Here is a 16975-nt window from a genome sequence, read left to right on the forward strand (position 1 = left end):
GGCATGCACTAATGTTTTTGCTGATTCTTGGTTAAGGAAAGCACGGATCCGGGAGATGTTTTTGAGTTGTAATCGGCATGAGGTGAAGAGGGCTTGGATGTGTGGCTTGAAGGATAGAGCAGAGTCGAGGGTCACTCCAAGGCAACGAGCTTGTGAGACTGGGGAGAGTAAGCAACCATCGAGTTTGATGGAAAGGCTTGTTGGAGGAGATGAGTGAGGAGGAGGAAAGACAATGAATTCTGTTTTGTCCATGTTAAGTTTTAGGAATCGCACAGAGAAGAAGGATGAAATAGCAGACAGACATTGTGGGATTCTGGTTAGTAGAGAGGTAATGTCAGGTCCATTATACTAGCAAACACTCAGTGTACCTAGTGGCATCCTATCTGTGGCTATTGGACTTTGCTATAGTCCCACTAGTGCCAAGACATTTGCAGAGCGCATCTGCCTGCGTTGCACACTCCAACTAATTATAAGTAAGCCATTATACTAGCAAACACTCAGTGTACCTAGTGGCATCCTATACGTGGCTATTGGACCTTGCTATAGTCCCACTAGTGCCAAGACATTTGCAGAGCGCATCTGCCTGCGTTGCACACTCCAACTAATTATAAGTAAGCCATTATACTAGCAAACACTCAGTGTACCTAGTGGCATCCTATACGTGGCTATTGGACCTTGCTATAGTCCCACTAGTGCCAAGACATTTGCAGAGCGCATCTGCCTGCGTTGCACACTCCAACTAATTATAAGTAAGCCATTATTATTATTATTATTTATTATTATAGCGCCATTTATTCCATGGCGCTTTACAAGTGAAAGGGTATACGTACAACAATCATTAACAGTACATAACAGACTGGTACAGGAGGAGAGAGGACCCTGCCCGCGAGGGCTTACAGTCTACAGGGAATGGGTGATGGTACAATAGGTGAGGACAGAGCTGGTTGCGCAGTGGTCTACTGGACTGAGGGCTGTTGTAGGTTATAGGCTTGTTGGAAGAGGTGGGTCTTGAGGTTCCTCTTGAAGCTTTCCACGGTAGGGGAGAGTCTGATGTGCTGAGGTAGAGCATTCCAAAGTATGGGGGATGCACGGGAGAAATCTTGTACGCGATTGTGGGAAGAGGAGATAAGGGAGGAGCAGAGAAGGAGATCTTGTGAGGATCTGAGGTTGCGTGCAGGTAGGTACCGGGAGACTAGGTCACAGATGTAGGGAGGAGACAGGTTGTGCATGGCTTTGTATGTCATGGTTAGTGTTTTGAACTGGAGTCGTTGGGTGATGGGAAGCCAGTGAAGGGATTGGCAGAGTGGCGAGGCTGGGGAGTAGCGAGGGGAGAGGTGGATTAAGCGGGCCGCAGAGTTTAGGATAGATTGGAGGGGTGCAAGAGTGTTGGAAGGGAGGCCAGAGAGCAGGAGGTTGCAGTAGTCGAGGCGGGAGATGATGAGGGCATGCACTAATGTTTTTGCTGATTCTTGGTTAAGGAAAGCACGGATCCGGGAGATGTTTTTGAGTTGTAATCGGCATGAGGTGAAGAGGGCTTGGATGTGTGGCTTGAAGGATAGAGCAGAGTCGAGGGTCACTCCAAGGCAACGAGCTTGTGAGACTGGGGAGAGTAAGCAACCATCGAGTTTGATGGAAAGGCTTGTTGGAGGAGATGAGTGAGGAGGAGGAAAGACAATGAATTCTGTTTTGTCCATGTTAAGTTTTAGGAATCGCACAGAGAAGAAGGATGAAATAGCAGACAGACATTGTGGGATTCTGGTTAGTAGAGAGGTAATGTCAGGTCCATTATACTAGCAAACACTCAGTGTACCTAGTGGCATCCTATCTGTGGCTATTGGACTTTGCTATAGTCCCACTAGTGCCAAGACATTTGCAGAGCGCATCTGCCTGCGTTGCACACTCCAACTAATTATAAGTAAGCCATTATACTAGCAAACACTCAGTGTACCTAGTGGCATCCTATACGTGGCTATTGGACCTTGCTATAGTCCCACTAGTGCCAAGACATTTGCAGAGCGCATCTGCCTGCGTTGCACACTCCAACTAATTATAAGTAAGCCATTATACTAGCAAACACTCAGTGTACCTAGTGGCATCCTATACGTGGCTATTGGACTTTGCTATAGTCCCACTAGTGCAAAGACATTTGCAGAGCACGTCTGCCTGCATTGCACACTCCAACTTTTTTAAACTAAGCAATTTTACTAGCAAACACTCAGTGTACCTAGTGGCATCCTATACGTGGCTATTGGACTTTGCTATAGTCCCACTAGTGCCAAGACATTTGCAGAGCGCATCTGCCTGCGTTGCACACTCCAACTAATTTTAACTTAACCATTATACTAGAAAACACTCAGTGTACCTAGTGGCATCCTATACGTGGCTATTGGACTTTGCTATAGTCCCACTAGTGCCAAGACATTTGCAGAGCGCATCTGCCTGCGTTTCACACTCCAACTAATTATAAGTAAGCCATTATACTAGCAAACACTCAGTGTACCTAGTGGCATCCTATACGTGGCTATTGGACCTTGCTATAGTCCCACTAGTGCCAAGACATTTGCAGAGCGCATCTGCCTGCGTTGCACACTCCAACTAATTATAAGTAAGCCATTATACTAGCAAACACTCAGTGTACCTAGTGGCATCCTATACGTGGCTATTGGACTTTGCTATAGTCCCACTAGTGCCAAGACATTTGCAGAGCGCATCTGCCTGCGTTGCACACTCCAACTAATTATAAGTAAGCCATTATACTAGCAAACACTCAGTGTACCTAGTGGCATCCTATACGTGGCTATTGGACCTTGCTATAGTCCCACTAGTGCCAAGACATTTGCAGAGCGCATCTGCCTGCGTTGCACACTCCAACTAATTATAAGTAAGCCATTATACTAGCAAACACTCAGTGTACCTAGTGGCATCCTATCTGTGGCTATTGGACTTTGCTATAGTCCCACTAGTGCCAAGACATTTGCAGAGCGCATCTGCCTGCGTTGCACACTCCAACTAATTATAAGTAAGCCATTATACTAGCAAACACTCAGTGTACCTAGTGGCATCCTATACGTGGCTATTGGACTTTGCTATAGTCCCACTAGTGCCAAGACATTTGCAGAGCGCATCTGCCTGCGTTGCACACTCCAACTAATTATAAGTAAGCCATTATACTAGCAAACACTCAGTGTACCTAGTGGCATCCTATACGTGGCTATTGGACTTTGCTATAGTCCCACTAGTGCCAAGACATTTGCAGAGCGCATCTGCCTGCGTTGCACACTCCAACTAATTTTAACTTAGCCATTATACTAGCAAACACTCAGTGTACCTAGTGGCATCCTATACGTGGCTATTGGACTTTGCTATAGTCCCACTAGTGCCAAGACATTTGCAGAGCGCATCTGCCTGCGTTGCACACTCCAACTAATTATAAGTAAGCCATTATACTAGCAAACACTCAGTGTACCTAGTGGCATCCTATACGTGGCTATTGGACTTTGCTATAGTCCCACTAGTGCAAAGACATTTGCAGAGCACGTCTGCCTGCATTGCACACTCCAACTTTTTTAAACTAAGCAATTTTACTAGCAAACACTCAGTGTACCTAGTGGCATCCTATACGTGGCTATTGGACTTTGCTATAGTCCCACTAGTGCCAAGACATTTGCAGAGCGCATCTGCCTGCGTTGCACACTCCAACTAATTATAAGTAAGCCATTATACTAGCAAACACTCAGTGTACCTAGTGGCATCCTATACGTGGCTATTGGACCTTGCTATAGTCCCACTAGTGCCAATACATTTGCAGAGCGCATCTGCCTGCGTTGCACACTCCAACTAATTATAAGTAAGCCATTATACTAGCAAACACTCAGTGTACCTAGTGGCATCCTATACGTGGCTATTGGACTTTGCTATAGTCCCACTAGTGCCAAGACATTTGCAGAGCGCATCTGCCTGCGTTGCACACTCCAACTAATTATAAGTAAGCCATTATACTAGCAAACACTCAGTGTACCTAGTGGCATCCTATACGTGGCTATTGGACCTTGCTATAGTCCCACTAGTGCCAAGACATTTGCAGAGCGCATCTGCCTGCGTTGCACACTCCAACTAATTATAAGTAAGCCATTATACTAGCAAACACTCAGTGTACCTAGTGGCATCCTATCTGTGGCTATTGGACTTTGCTATAGTCCCACTAGTGCCAAGACATTTGCAGAGCGCATCTGCCTGCGTTGCACACTCCAACTAATTATAAGTAAGCCATTATACTAGCAAACACTCAGTGTACCTAGTGGCATCCTATACGTGGCTATTGGACTTTGCTATAGTCCCACTAGTGCCAAGACATTTGCAGAGCGCATCTGCCTGCGTTGCACACTCCAACTAATTATAAGTAAGCCATTATACTAGCAAACACTCAGTGTACCTAGTGGCATCCTATACGTGGCTATTGGACTTTGCTATAGTCCCACTAGTGCCAAGACATTTGCAGAGCGCATCTGCCTGCGTTGCACACTCCAACTAATTTTAACTTAGCCATTATACTAGCAAACACTCAGTGTACCTAGTGGCATCCTATACGTGGCTATTGGACTTTGCTATAGTCCCACTAGTGCCAAGACATTTGCAGAGCGCATCTGCCTGCGTTGCACACTCCAACTAATTATAAGTAAGCCATTATACTAGCAAACACTCAGTGTACCTAGTGGCATCCTATACGTGGCTATTGGACTTTGCTATAGTCCCACTAGTGCCAAGACATTTGCAGAGCGCATCTGCCTGCGTTGCACACTCCAACTAATTTTAACTTAGCCATTATACTAGCAAACACTCAGTGTACCTAGTGGCATCCTATACGTGGCTATTGGACTTTGCTATAGTCCCACTAGTGCAAAGACATTTGCAGAGCACGTCTGCCTGCATTGCACACTCCAACTTTTTTAAACTAAGCAATTTTACTAGCAAACACTCAGTGTACCTAGTGGCATCCTATACGTGGCTATTGGACTTTGCTATAGTCACACTAGTGCCAAGACATTTGCAGAGCGCATCTGCCTGCGTTGCACACTCCAACTAATTATAAGTAAGCCATTATACTAGCAAACACTCAGTGTACCTAGTGGCATCCTATACGTGGCTATTGGACCTTGCTATAGTCCCACTAGTGCCAAGACATTTGCAGAGCGCATCTGCCTGCGTTGCACACTCCAACTAATTATAAGTAAGCCATTATACTAGCAAACACTCAGTGTACCTAGTGGCATCCTATACGTGGCTATTGGACTTTGCTATAGTCCCACTAGTGCCAAGACATTTGCAGAGCGCATCTGCCTGCGTTGCACACTCCAACTAATTATAAGTAAGCCATTATACTAGCAAACACTCAGTGTACCTAGTGGCATCCTATACGTGGCTATTGGACCTTGCTATAGTCCCACTAGTGCCAAGACATTTGCAGAGCGCATCTGCCTGCGTTGCACACTCCAACTAATTATAAGTAAGCCATTATACTAGCAAACACTCAGTGTACCTAGTGGCATCCTATACGTGGCTATTGGACCTTGCTATAGTCCCACTAGTGCCAAGACATTTGCAGAGCGCATCTGCCTGCGTTGCACACTCCAACTAATTATAAGTAAGCCATTATACTAGCAAACACTCAGTGTACCTAGTGGCATCCTATACGTGGCTATTGGACCTTGCTATAGTCCCACTAGTGCCAAGACATTTGCAGAGCGCATCTGCCTGCGTTGCACACTCCAACTAATTATAAGTAAGCCATTATACTAGCAAACACTCAGTGTACCTAGTGGCATCCTATACGTGGCTATTGGACCTTGCTATAGTCCCACTAGTGCCAAGACATTTGCAGAGCGCATCTGCCTGCGTTGCACACTCCAACTAATTATAAGTAAGCCATTATACTAGCAAACACTCAGTGTACCTAGTGGCATCCTATACGTGGCTATTGGACTTTGCTATAGTCCCACTAGTGCCAAGACATTTGCAGAGCGCATCTGCCTGCGTTGCACACTCCAACTAATTATAAGTAAGCCATTATACTAGCAAACACTCAGTGTACCTAGTGGCATCCTATCTGTGGCTATTGGACTTTGCTATAGTCCCACTAGTGCCAAGACATTTGCAGAGCGCATCTGCCTGCGTTGCACACTCCAACTAATTATAAGTAAGCCATTATACTAGCAAACACTCAGTGTACCTAGTGGCATCCTATACGTGGCTATTGGACCTTGCTATAGTCCCACTAGTGCCAAGACATTTGCAGAGCGCATCTGCCTGCGTTGCACACTCCAACTAATTATAAGTAAGCCATTATACTAGCAAACACTCAGTGTACCTAGTGGCATCCTATACGTGGCTATTGGACCTTGCTATAGTCCCACTAGTGCCAAGACATTTGCAGAGCGCATCTGCCTGCGTTGCACACTCCAACTAATTATAAGTAAGCCATTATTATTATTATTATTATTATTTATTATTATAGCGCCATTTATTCCATGGCGCTTTACAAGTGAAAGGGTATACGTACAACAATCATTAACAGTACATAACAGACTGGTACAGGAGGAGAGAGGACCCTGCCCGCGAGGGCTTACAGTCTACAGGGAATGGGTGATGGTACAATAGGTGAGGACAGAGCTGGTTGCGCAGTGGTCTACTGGACTGAGGGCTGTTGTAGGTTATAGGCTTGTTGGAAGAGGTGGGTCTTGAGGTTCCTCTTGAAGCTTTCCACGGTAGGGGAGAGTCTGATGTGCTGAGGTAGAGCATTCCAAAGTATGGGGGATGCACGGGAGAAATCTTGTACGCGATTGTGGGAAGAGGAGATAAGGGAGGAGCAGAGAAGGAGATCTTGTGAGGATCTGAGGTTGCGTGCAGGTAGGTACCGGGAGACTAGGTCACAGATGTAGGGAGGAGACAGGTTGTGCATGGCTTTGTATGTCATAGTTAGTGTTTTGAACTGGAGTCGTTGGGTGATGGGAAGCCAGTGAAGGGATTGGCAGAGTGGCGAGGCTGGGGAGTAGCGAGGGGAGAGGTGGATTAAGCGGGCCGCAGAGTTTAGGATAGATTGGAGGGGTGCAAGAGTGTTGGAAGGGAGGCCAGAGAGCAGGAGGTTGCAGTAGTCGAGGCGGGAGATGATGAGGGCATGCACTAATGTTTTTGCTGATTCTTGGTTAAGGAAAGCACGGATCCGGGAGATGTTTTTGAGTTGTAATCGGCATGAGGTGAAGAGGGCTTGGATGTGTGGCTTGAAGGATAGAGCAGAGTCGAGGGTCACTCCAAGGCAACGAGCTTGTGAGACTGGGGAGAGTAAGCAACCATCGAGTTTGATGGAAAGGCTTGTTGGAGGAGATGAGTGAGGAGGAGGAAAGACAATGAATTCTGTTTTGTCCATGTTAAGTTTTAGGAATCGCACAGAGAAGAAGGATGAAATAGCAGACAGACATTGTGGGATTCTGGTTAGTAGAGAGGTAATGTCAGGTCCATTATACTAGCAAACACTCAGTGTACCTAGTGGCATCCTATCTGTAGCTATTGGACTTTGCTATAGTCCCACTAGTGCCAAGACATTTGCAGAGCGCATCTGCCTGCGTTGCACACTCCAACTAATTATAAGTAAGCCATTATACTAGCAAACACTCAGTGTACCTAGTGGCATCCTATACGTGGCTATTGGACCTTGCTATAGTCCCACTAGTGCCAAGACATTTGCAGAGCGCATCTGCCTGTGTTGCACACTCCAACTAATTATAAGTAAGCCATTATACTAGCAAACACTCAGTGTACCTAGTGGCATCCTATACGTGGCTATTGGACTTTGCTATAGTCCCACTAGTAAAAAGACATTTGCAGAGCACGTCTGCCTGCATTGCACACTCCAACTTTTTTAAACTAAGCAATTATACTAGCAAACACTCAGTGTACCTAGTGGCATCCTATACGTGGCTATTGGACTTTGCTATAGTCCCACTAGTGCCAAGACATTTGCAGAGCGCATCTGCCTGCGTTGCACACTCCAACTAATTATAAGTAAGCCATTATACTAGCAAACACTCAGTGTACCTAGTGGCATCCTATACGTGGCTATTGGACCTTGCTATAGTCCCACTAGTGCCAAGACATTTGCAGAGCGCATCTGCCTGCGTTGCACACTCCAACTAATTATAAGTAAGCCATTATACTAGCAAACACTCAGTGTACCTAGTGGCATCCTATACGTGGCTATTGGACTTTGCTATAGTCCCACTAGTGCCAAGACATTTGCAGAGCGCATCTGCCTGCGTTGCACACTCCAACTAATTATAAGTAAGCCATTATACTAGCAAACACTCAGTGTACCTAGTGGCATCCTATACGTGGCTATTGGACCTTGCTATAGTCCCACTAGTGCCAAGACATTTGCAGAGCGCATCTGCCTGCGTTGCACACTCCAACTAATTATAAGTAAGCCATTATACTAGCAAACACTCAGTGTACCTAGTGGCATCCTATCTGTGGCTATTGGACTTTGCTATAGTCCCACTAGTGCCAAGACATTTGCAGAGCGCATCTGCCTGCGTTGCACACTCCAACTAATTATAAGTAAGCCATTATACTAGCAAACACTCAGTGTACCTAGTGGCATCCTATACGTGGCTATTGGACTTTGCTATAGTCCCACTAGTGCCAAGACATTTGCAGAGCGCATCTGCCTGCGTTGCACACTCCAACTAATTATAAGTAAGCCATTATACTAGCAAACACTCAGTGTACCTAGTGGCATCCTATACGTGGCTATTGGACTTTGCTATAGTCCCACTAGTGCCAAGACATTTGCAGAGCGCATCTGCCTGCGTTGCACACTCCAACTAATTTTAACTTAGCCATTATACTAGCAAACACTCAGTGTACCTAGTGGCATCCTATACGTGGCTATTGGACTTTGCTATAGTCCCACTAGTGCCAAGACATTTGCAGAGCGCATCTGCCTGCGTTGCACACTCCAACTAATTATAAGTAAGCCATTATACTAGCAAACACTCAGTGTACCTAGTGGCATCCTATACGTGGCTATTGGACTTTGCTATAGTCCCACTAGTGCCAAGACATTTGCAGAGCGCATCTGCCTGCGTTGCACACTCCAACTAATTTTAACTTAGCCATTATACTAGCAAACACTCAGTGTACCTAGTGGCATCCTATACGTGGCTATTGGACTTTGCTATAGTCCCACTAGTGCCAAGACATTTGCAGAGCGCATCTGCCTGCGTTGCACACTCCAACTCATTATAACTAAGTTGCATTGTCAGGGATATTTATTCTTTATTATTCTGCTGTTAATAAAGCTAGACCACCACTGCAATCTTCACCACCTCTCAATTTTTACTACCACATTTTCAGTCCACAATCTTGTCGCAATCAACATGAGTGGCAAAATGACAGATGCTGGTGGAAAGGGGAAGAGGCGTGGTGGAAAAGGCAAAAAAGGTTTTGTCTGTGGGGAAAGTGCAGCAGCACTGAATACACGTTCAGAGACAACGCTGGCAGCTGGACACGACAAAATCTCCAAGGCGTAACTGGAGAGCTCTGGCCATTTTTCTAGGTTTGAAGCCCAAAAGGAGCAAGGCTCCAGTTGCACAGTCATGGCATCGATGTTCATTTGGAGATACTCCTGTATCATCCTCTCCAGCCGTTGAGTATGTGTCAGACTTGTTGTCTCTGGTGGCCTTGCAAAAGAGGGTCTAAAAAAATTATGAAAAGATTCCATAAAATTGCTGTTACCGGCACCAGATACGGTCCTACTGGTACGGGTAGACTGTTGAAGATGACGAGACCGTCCCATGTTTGTCAAGTTACAACTGGGAGATTCCCTCCCTGCACCTGCACGGTTGTTTGGTGGAAAAGCCGAGCTAAGATCGAGTAACAGCTTCTGCTGATACTCCTGCATACGTGCGTCCCTTTCTATGGCTGGAATTATGTCACAAAATTTGGACTTGTACCGGGGATCTAATAGTGTGGCAATCCAGTAGTCATCATCACTTCTAATTTTGACAATACGACTGTCATGTTGGAGGTAGTGCAACAAAAAGGCACTCATGTGTCTTGCGCAGCCATGCGGACCAAGTCCACGCTGTGTTTGTGGCATAGAGGTGCTACCCGTTCTTTCTTCCTCTGACATCTCCCCCCAACCTCTTTCAACTGAAATTTGACCAAGGTCTCCCTCATCCGCTGAGTCTTCCATGTCCATGGACAGTTCGTCCTCCATTTCTTCATGTTCTCCTGCACCTTGCTCAACATTTCGCCTGCTACTATGCGCCCTTGTCGATCCCTGTTCCCCATGGTCCCATGCCTGCTGCGTTGGTGATGATGAACGTCTGGACCTTGGTGATGTTGTTGTCCCTTGCGCATATGAATCCTCCTGTAGTTCCTCCCCTTCATGTTGTCCCACCCCCTGACTCCGAATAGTGTTTAGCGTGTGCTCCAGCATGTAAATGACTGGAATCGTCATGCTGATAATGGCATTGTCAGAGCTAAACATATTCGTCGCCATGTCGAAACTGTGCAGAAGGGTGCATAGGTCCTTGATCTGAGACCACTCCATCAGGGTGATCTGCCCCACCTCTGCATCTCGTTGGCCCAGGCTATACGTCATGACGTATTGCACCAGGGCTCTGCGGTGCTGCCACAGTCACTGTAACATGTGGAGAGTTGAATTCCAGCGTGTCGCCACATCGCATTTCAGGCGATGAACCGGCAGGCCGAAAGACTTCTGGAGCGATGCAAGTCGCTCTGCTGCGGCGCTTGAACGGCGGAAGTGAGCTGACAGTTTTCGTGCCCTGTTCAGAAGGCCATCTAGGCCGGGATAGTGTGTTAAAAATTGCTGGACGACAAGGTTCAACACGTGAGCCATACAAGGTACGTGTGTCACAATGCCCAGGCGAAGTGCCGCACCCAGGTTTGCAGCATTGTCGCACACGGCCTTACCAGGCTGCAGGTTGAGTGGAGACAACCATTTATTAAACTCGGACCGCAGAGCTGACCACAACTCCTCAGCTGTGTGACTCTTATTCCCAAGACATGTCAAGCTAAAGACCGCCTGATGCCGTTACGCTCTGCTGCCAGCATAGTAATGAGGCGTGCGTGATTCCTTCTGCGCAGTGAGAACGCTGGTGGCCTGACCAGGCAGGCTTGGGGCGGAGGTGGAGGACCCAGATGAGGTGGAGGATGCAGAAGCTGTGGCGGAACTTGGACAGACAGAGGATTGACACACAAGTCGTGGGGACGGCAAGACTTGTGCAGCAGACCCTTCACCATCTATCACCATAGTTACCCAGTGCCCAGTCAGCGACATGTAACGTCCCTGTCCATGCTTACTGGTCCAAGTATCGGTGGTGAAATGCACCCGTTCACACACAGAGTTTCTCAAGGAAGCGGTGATGTTGTGTGCGACATGCTGGTGTAGCACGGGCACACCTTTCTTAGAGAAGTAGTGGCGACTAGGCATCTGGTACTGGGGCACAGCGACAGACATAAGGTCTCTAAAATCCTGTGTGTCCACTAGGCGGAAAGGCAGCATTTCGGTAGCCAACAGCTTACAGAGGGATAGAGTCAACCTCTTAGCTTTGTCATGGGTCGGAGGAAGTGGCCTTTTATTTGACCACATCTGAGGGACAGAGATCTGGCTGCTGTGTGTAGACGGTGTTGAGTAGGGTGTCCCTGGAAAAATGCAGGTTTGTGAGGAAAGTGCAGGCGGAGACATGATGTTGCCTTCATCCAACGTTGGTGCTATCGATGTCTGAGAGAGCTGTACACACTCACTTGTTTCCCCTTCCAAACCAACTGACGACCTTACAAGCAAACTGCCTGTTGCGGTTACAGTGGTGGAAGTTTGGCGTGGAAAAACAGGTGTGACAGCTGTCCCCACAGTCCTAGAAGATGAAGAGCGCGCGGATGCACTGGAAGGGGCGGGCGGTGGATGGTTCGCTCTTGCAGCATTGCAGCACAGTGAGCTTCCCACCGGGACCTATGATATTTATTCATGTGACGATTCATGGAAGAAGTTGTCAAACTGCTGAGGTTTTGACCTCTACTAAGAGAATCATGACAAATTTTACATATCACATGATTTGGGCGATCTTTTTCTATGTCAAAAAAGGACCAGGCTAGGCAAGGCTTAGAGGCCATGCGACCTGTTGATCCACCCCGAATAATGCTCATAGGCAGAGTGGTGGCTGAGGATGCAGTTGTAGACGTGCTACCAGTGCTCCGACTCTGTCCAGGAAGGCGCAAGGTAACTTCGTCGTCGGTTGCATCCTCCTCCACCGCCTCTGTTGACCTCCTCGAGTGCCTGACTGGGGGTTGACAGTAGGTGGGATCTAGAACTTCATCATCAATTGTTGTGTTTGCACTCCCCTCCCCCTCAGACCGAGCCTCTTCTTGCCCTGACCGAATATTTAAGTTGTCATCCCAATCGGGTATCTGCGTCTCATCTTCATCAGTATGTTCCTCATTGTCTATAACCACAGGTGTTACAGTTTGTGACAAAGGGTCAACATTATGCTCAGAAACTTGGTCCTCACGGCCTGAATCAGAGTCACAAAGGTTCTGGGCATCACTGCAGACCATTTCCTGTTCTGTACTCACTGTAGCTTGGGAGCAGACCTCTGATTCCCAGGCTATAGTGTGACTGAACAGCTCTGCAGACTCAGCCATCTCAGTTCCACCATACTGTGCAGGGCTGATGGAGACTTCAGAGCTGGGAGAAATCAAGTGTGATTGGGATGACAACTCAGAGGACTGGTGTTTTTTGGATGCGGTACTTGAAGTGGCTGAGAGGGCACTTGTTGGACCACTTGAGATCCATTCAAGCATTTTCCTTTTTTGCCCATCATCTACCTTTCTTCCTGTTGTTCGTGTCCGTAAAAAAGGGAGCACATCGGATTGTCCACGGTAAGTAGTAGACATCTTACTTTTGCTGGTAGATGGTCTATCTTCAGCAGATGATAATGGAGCTTTGCCACTTTCCCCACAGACAAAACCTTTTTTGCCTTTTCCACCACGCCTCTTCCCCTTTCCACCAGCATCTGTCATTTTGCCACTCATGTTGATTGCGACAAGATTGTGGACTGAAAATGTGGTAGTAAAAATTGAGAGGTGGTGAAGATTGCAGTGGTGGTCTAGCTTTATTAACAGCAGAATAATAAAGAATAAATATCCCTGACAATGCAACTTAGTTATAATGAGTTGGAGTGTGCAACGCAGGCAGATGCGCTCTGCAAATGTCTTGGCACTAGTGGGACTATAGCAAAGTCCAATAGCCACGTATAGGATGCCACTAGGTACACTGAGTGTTTGCTAGTATAATGGCTAAGTTAAAATTAGTTGGAGTGTGCAACGCAGGCAGATGCGCTCTGCAAATGTCTTGGCACTAGTGGGACTATAGCAAAGTCCAATAGCCACGTATAGGATGCCACTAGGTACACTGAGTGTTTGCTAGTAAAATTGCTTAGTTTAAAAAAGTTGGAGTGTGCAATGCAGGCAGACGTGCTCTGCAAATGTCTTTGCACTAGTGGGACTATAGCAAGGTCCAATAGCCACGAATAGGATGCCACTAGGTACACTGAGTGTTTGCTAGTATAATGGCTTACTTATAATTAGTTGGAGTGTGCAACGCAGGCAGATGCGCTCTGCAAATGTCTTGGCACTAGTGGGACTATAGCAAGGTCCAATAGCCACGAATAGGATGCCACTAGGTACACTGAGTGTTTGCTAGTATATATGGCAAAATTATAGATGGAAAGGGAGAAGGGGAGGGGGGGAGAGAGGAGGCTGTAATTGACTACAAGGGTATGAGTTATGAGTGATCATAGGGATAGTGTTACATAAGTGGAAATACCTATGGAGGACCGGATGTGTAAGCGCATACCTTATACAAACCTATAGAGTGCTGATGGGTGAGAGTGTGATGTTAGATATAAGACATCCTATAGTGAATAGTGAGCCGTAATCAAGTGCAACAGGGATATTTCACGTGACTATGGGAACATGGAAGGTAAAGAAAGGGGAGAAAAAACTGTTAGACAAGGTAATCAGACATAATGTAACCAGTTGATCAGACATGACAAACATGACAAATAAAAAACAAGGAAGAATGGAACTCCATACATAGTGGAACCATATATAGTGTGAACACGAAAAAGAACCGGGCGTTAGAAAAAATGTGCACGGCCCAATGAATCAAGTCGGTTCTTCATATTCATGGTTTAAGCCCTTGGGTTCCAACGTGCCCAGAGTATATATCCAGAAAGATTCCCTTTCTTTGAGCTTCCTAATTCTATTGCCTCCTCTGCGTATGGCTGGGACATGTTCGATGACTTGGAATCTTAATTGGGCCACTGTGTGATTATGCGTCACAAAATGGTGTGGGACTGGTAATAGAATCTGCTTACAATGTATTGTTGACTTGTGCTTAGCACAAAAAAAGGGAATCTTTCTGGATATGTACTCTGGACACATTAAAACCCAAGGGCTTAAACCGTGAATATGAAGTACAGACTTGATTCATTGGGCCGTGCACCATGTCACCATGTGTGCAATTGCATTGTCCAATGGCTCACAATGGTTATGCGTTTTCATTGGATGGATAATCGAAGCCATGTTTTTTTCCTTTCTCTTGGGTTTGTTGTGTGAGTAGCCTATAGGATTAAGTTAGTTACCGCAGGCAGTGGATTTAGCTTCCTGTCTTTGGTCCAGTGGTAGATTGATTGTTTGGTCTATGAGCTGTTATGGGTTTTAATCCAGGTGAATGCCCATGGGCTGCCTATAACTGTGTGAAATATGTAGTTTTACTGGGCTGGGATGAGAGAATCCATCGAAGCATGGTGTAGGGATTGTGGTTCCTGTGTGCTAAGAAGAAAGGCTAGCACCAGCCAGAAAGCCCCATTACAGCCAATAATCAACCGCTAGCCGCTGGAACTCGTTGCTCTAGATCATGTCAAACTCTCACCAAGCAGGAATAGATACATTAGCCCACCATCCCACCCAAAGAGCAACTTCTGCTGCGCAGCTGGCTTTCTAGGCAGCAGCGCTATTGTGATGTCAGCGGGGGACATTGTGACAAGCCAGTGTTCCGTCACTTCATGTTGTGCACTGTTCAAACGGAAAATACATCAAGAGGCAGACTACAGAAAAGCTTACTGACAAAGGATAGAGAGGGGCTTTCTCAGAGGGCTTTTTACAGTTTGTCTATTCCCAATTAGCCGTTTAAGTATGCTTAATGAAAGTACTAATTCTTTCATAGGCCGCCCATTCTTAGTATTTGACGTTCCTTATATTGCGGTATCAGGCTTCGCAGCAGGTTGCAAAACATTCATCACCCATGACTGTCCCCAATTGGGCTCAGAAGCTAAATGTCTATCATGACCTCTCTTTTTGAAAGTCCAAGAGCAAGCAAACTCTTCCTCCAGGAGAGGGAGCCAACAGATCACTAAAGACATCATCATTGCTCAAAGAAAACACCGAAAAACAATGGAAGCTTTAATTGGAGTGGAATCTGATAGACAGCACCTGATGCCAAGTCTGCATCTTCTAACACCTGCAGTCACTGCAGCAGCTGAATCCAATGTGTCCAAAAGGGATCTATTCTATTCAATTGCAAATGATCTAGATAAGACTGAGAATAAGATACTGCACGGGACATAGCAGAGTTGGTCAAGTTGAGTGGAGATGAGTTTGCTATTTGGCACAGCTTTTGCATCAATAAAGCAAGTAAAAGGTGTGAAAGATAAAAAAAAAGGGTGAAAGTGTGAAAAGTGAATTGGCCAAATTGAGGTGCATATAAAGTTTTTGCTTTCTTTCAATTCACTAATGAGGCTCATTTGAATCAGGTGAATTGAGTTCTGCTTTTGGAAACTCGGTTAAGAAGGGGTGCACCGGTCCTGGAGGTACTGCAATACCAGGTCAATGCGTGGAGTGGACAGAGCAAGATTTTTTCCATCTCCTTGTTCTAAAAATCCATTTAATATATGGTCCCTAGAGAGGGGACGTATCAGATATTAAACTGATAAGAACAGATTTAATTTTTTTTTTTTCTGTTTATCAGTAGGACTTCAAAATAACAAAGGTGATCGCCTCCCGTTGCCTGGGAACCGTCCAGGCACAAGAGGGCTATGTGTCACCAGAAGGCGCACACACTCCCTCAAGGCCGGCAGACGTGCAATCCCAGGCACCTTCCAGTACCGACCAAGGTAGCGTCCTCCGAAACTACACTTGATCTTAGCCAAAAGGCCGAGAAGCTATAACCCGAATTGGTTACGGCCTTGAGTGGCACCCTGGCCTATACCGGACACATCTTAGGGAGAGGGAGACAAACCCACGCCTACAGAAGACATTTTGTCACCCAAGCCAAACCCTTGAAAAGGCTGTTTTGCAGAGCAAAAACAAGGAGAATGGTACTTTTTGCAGCCGCCGCCCACTGCAATGAATCTGAATAACTCCTCCTTTTGGGCACAAGCACCTCCCCTCCCCCTTGCAGTCTTTCCAATTCATGATACAAAAAGACGGACGGACAGGACAGGACAGGACCATCTGCCTGACTTTCCGTCACTGCCACCCTTTGCCATCCTTGCCCGTAGAAAGCCCTTTCATCATCCCCAAACCCTAATCTTTTCCCTTCCCTTCCCAGCTGCGTCTCACTCCCTTTCATTAGGAAGTGAGCGCAGCCTTTTCTCCGTTCTGCACATGCGCGACGTTAAACACAAATGCGCAGGCGTGCGTTCCATTAGCCTCACTGCATTCCACTCCCATACAGGAAGTGGGCACAGCTATTACTACGGTCGCACATAAAAGAACCCACGGCCACCACTGCACATAGCTGACTCCACCACAGGACACCCACTTCTACACCAACGCAGGTAAGACAGGATCGGCACCTCTATGCTCCCGTTACAATCAGGCTCAGTCACCATGTGAT

The 16975-nt window shown here is 46.5% G+C and overlaps 1 pseudogene; it reads right to left on the minus strand.

The window, feature by feature from the left end:
• Positions 1-15925: 15925 nt before the first annotated feature.
• LOC142279197 (U2 spliceosomal RNA) lies at positions 15926-16131 on the minus strand (annotated as a pseudogene).
• Positions 16132-16975: the final 844 nt, after the last annotated feature.

The sequence above is a fragment of the Anomaloglossus baeobatrachus genome, unplaced genomic scaffold (assembly GCF_048569485.1).
Source record: "Anomaloglossus baeobatrachus isolate aAnoBae1 unplaced genomic scaffold, aAnoBae1.hap1 Scaffold_427, whole genome shotgun sequence".
Lineage (NCBI taxonomy): Eukaryota > Metazoa > Chordata > Amphibia > Anura > Aromobatidae > Anomaloglossus > Anomaloglossus baeobatrachus.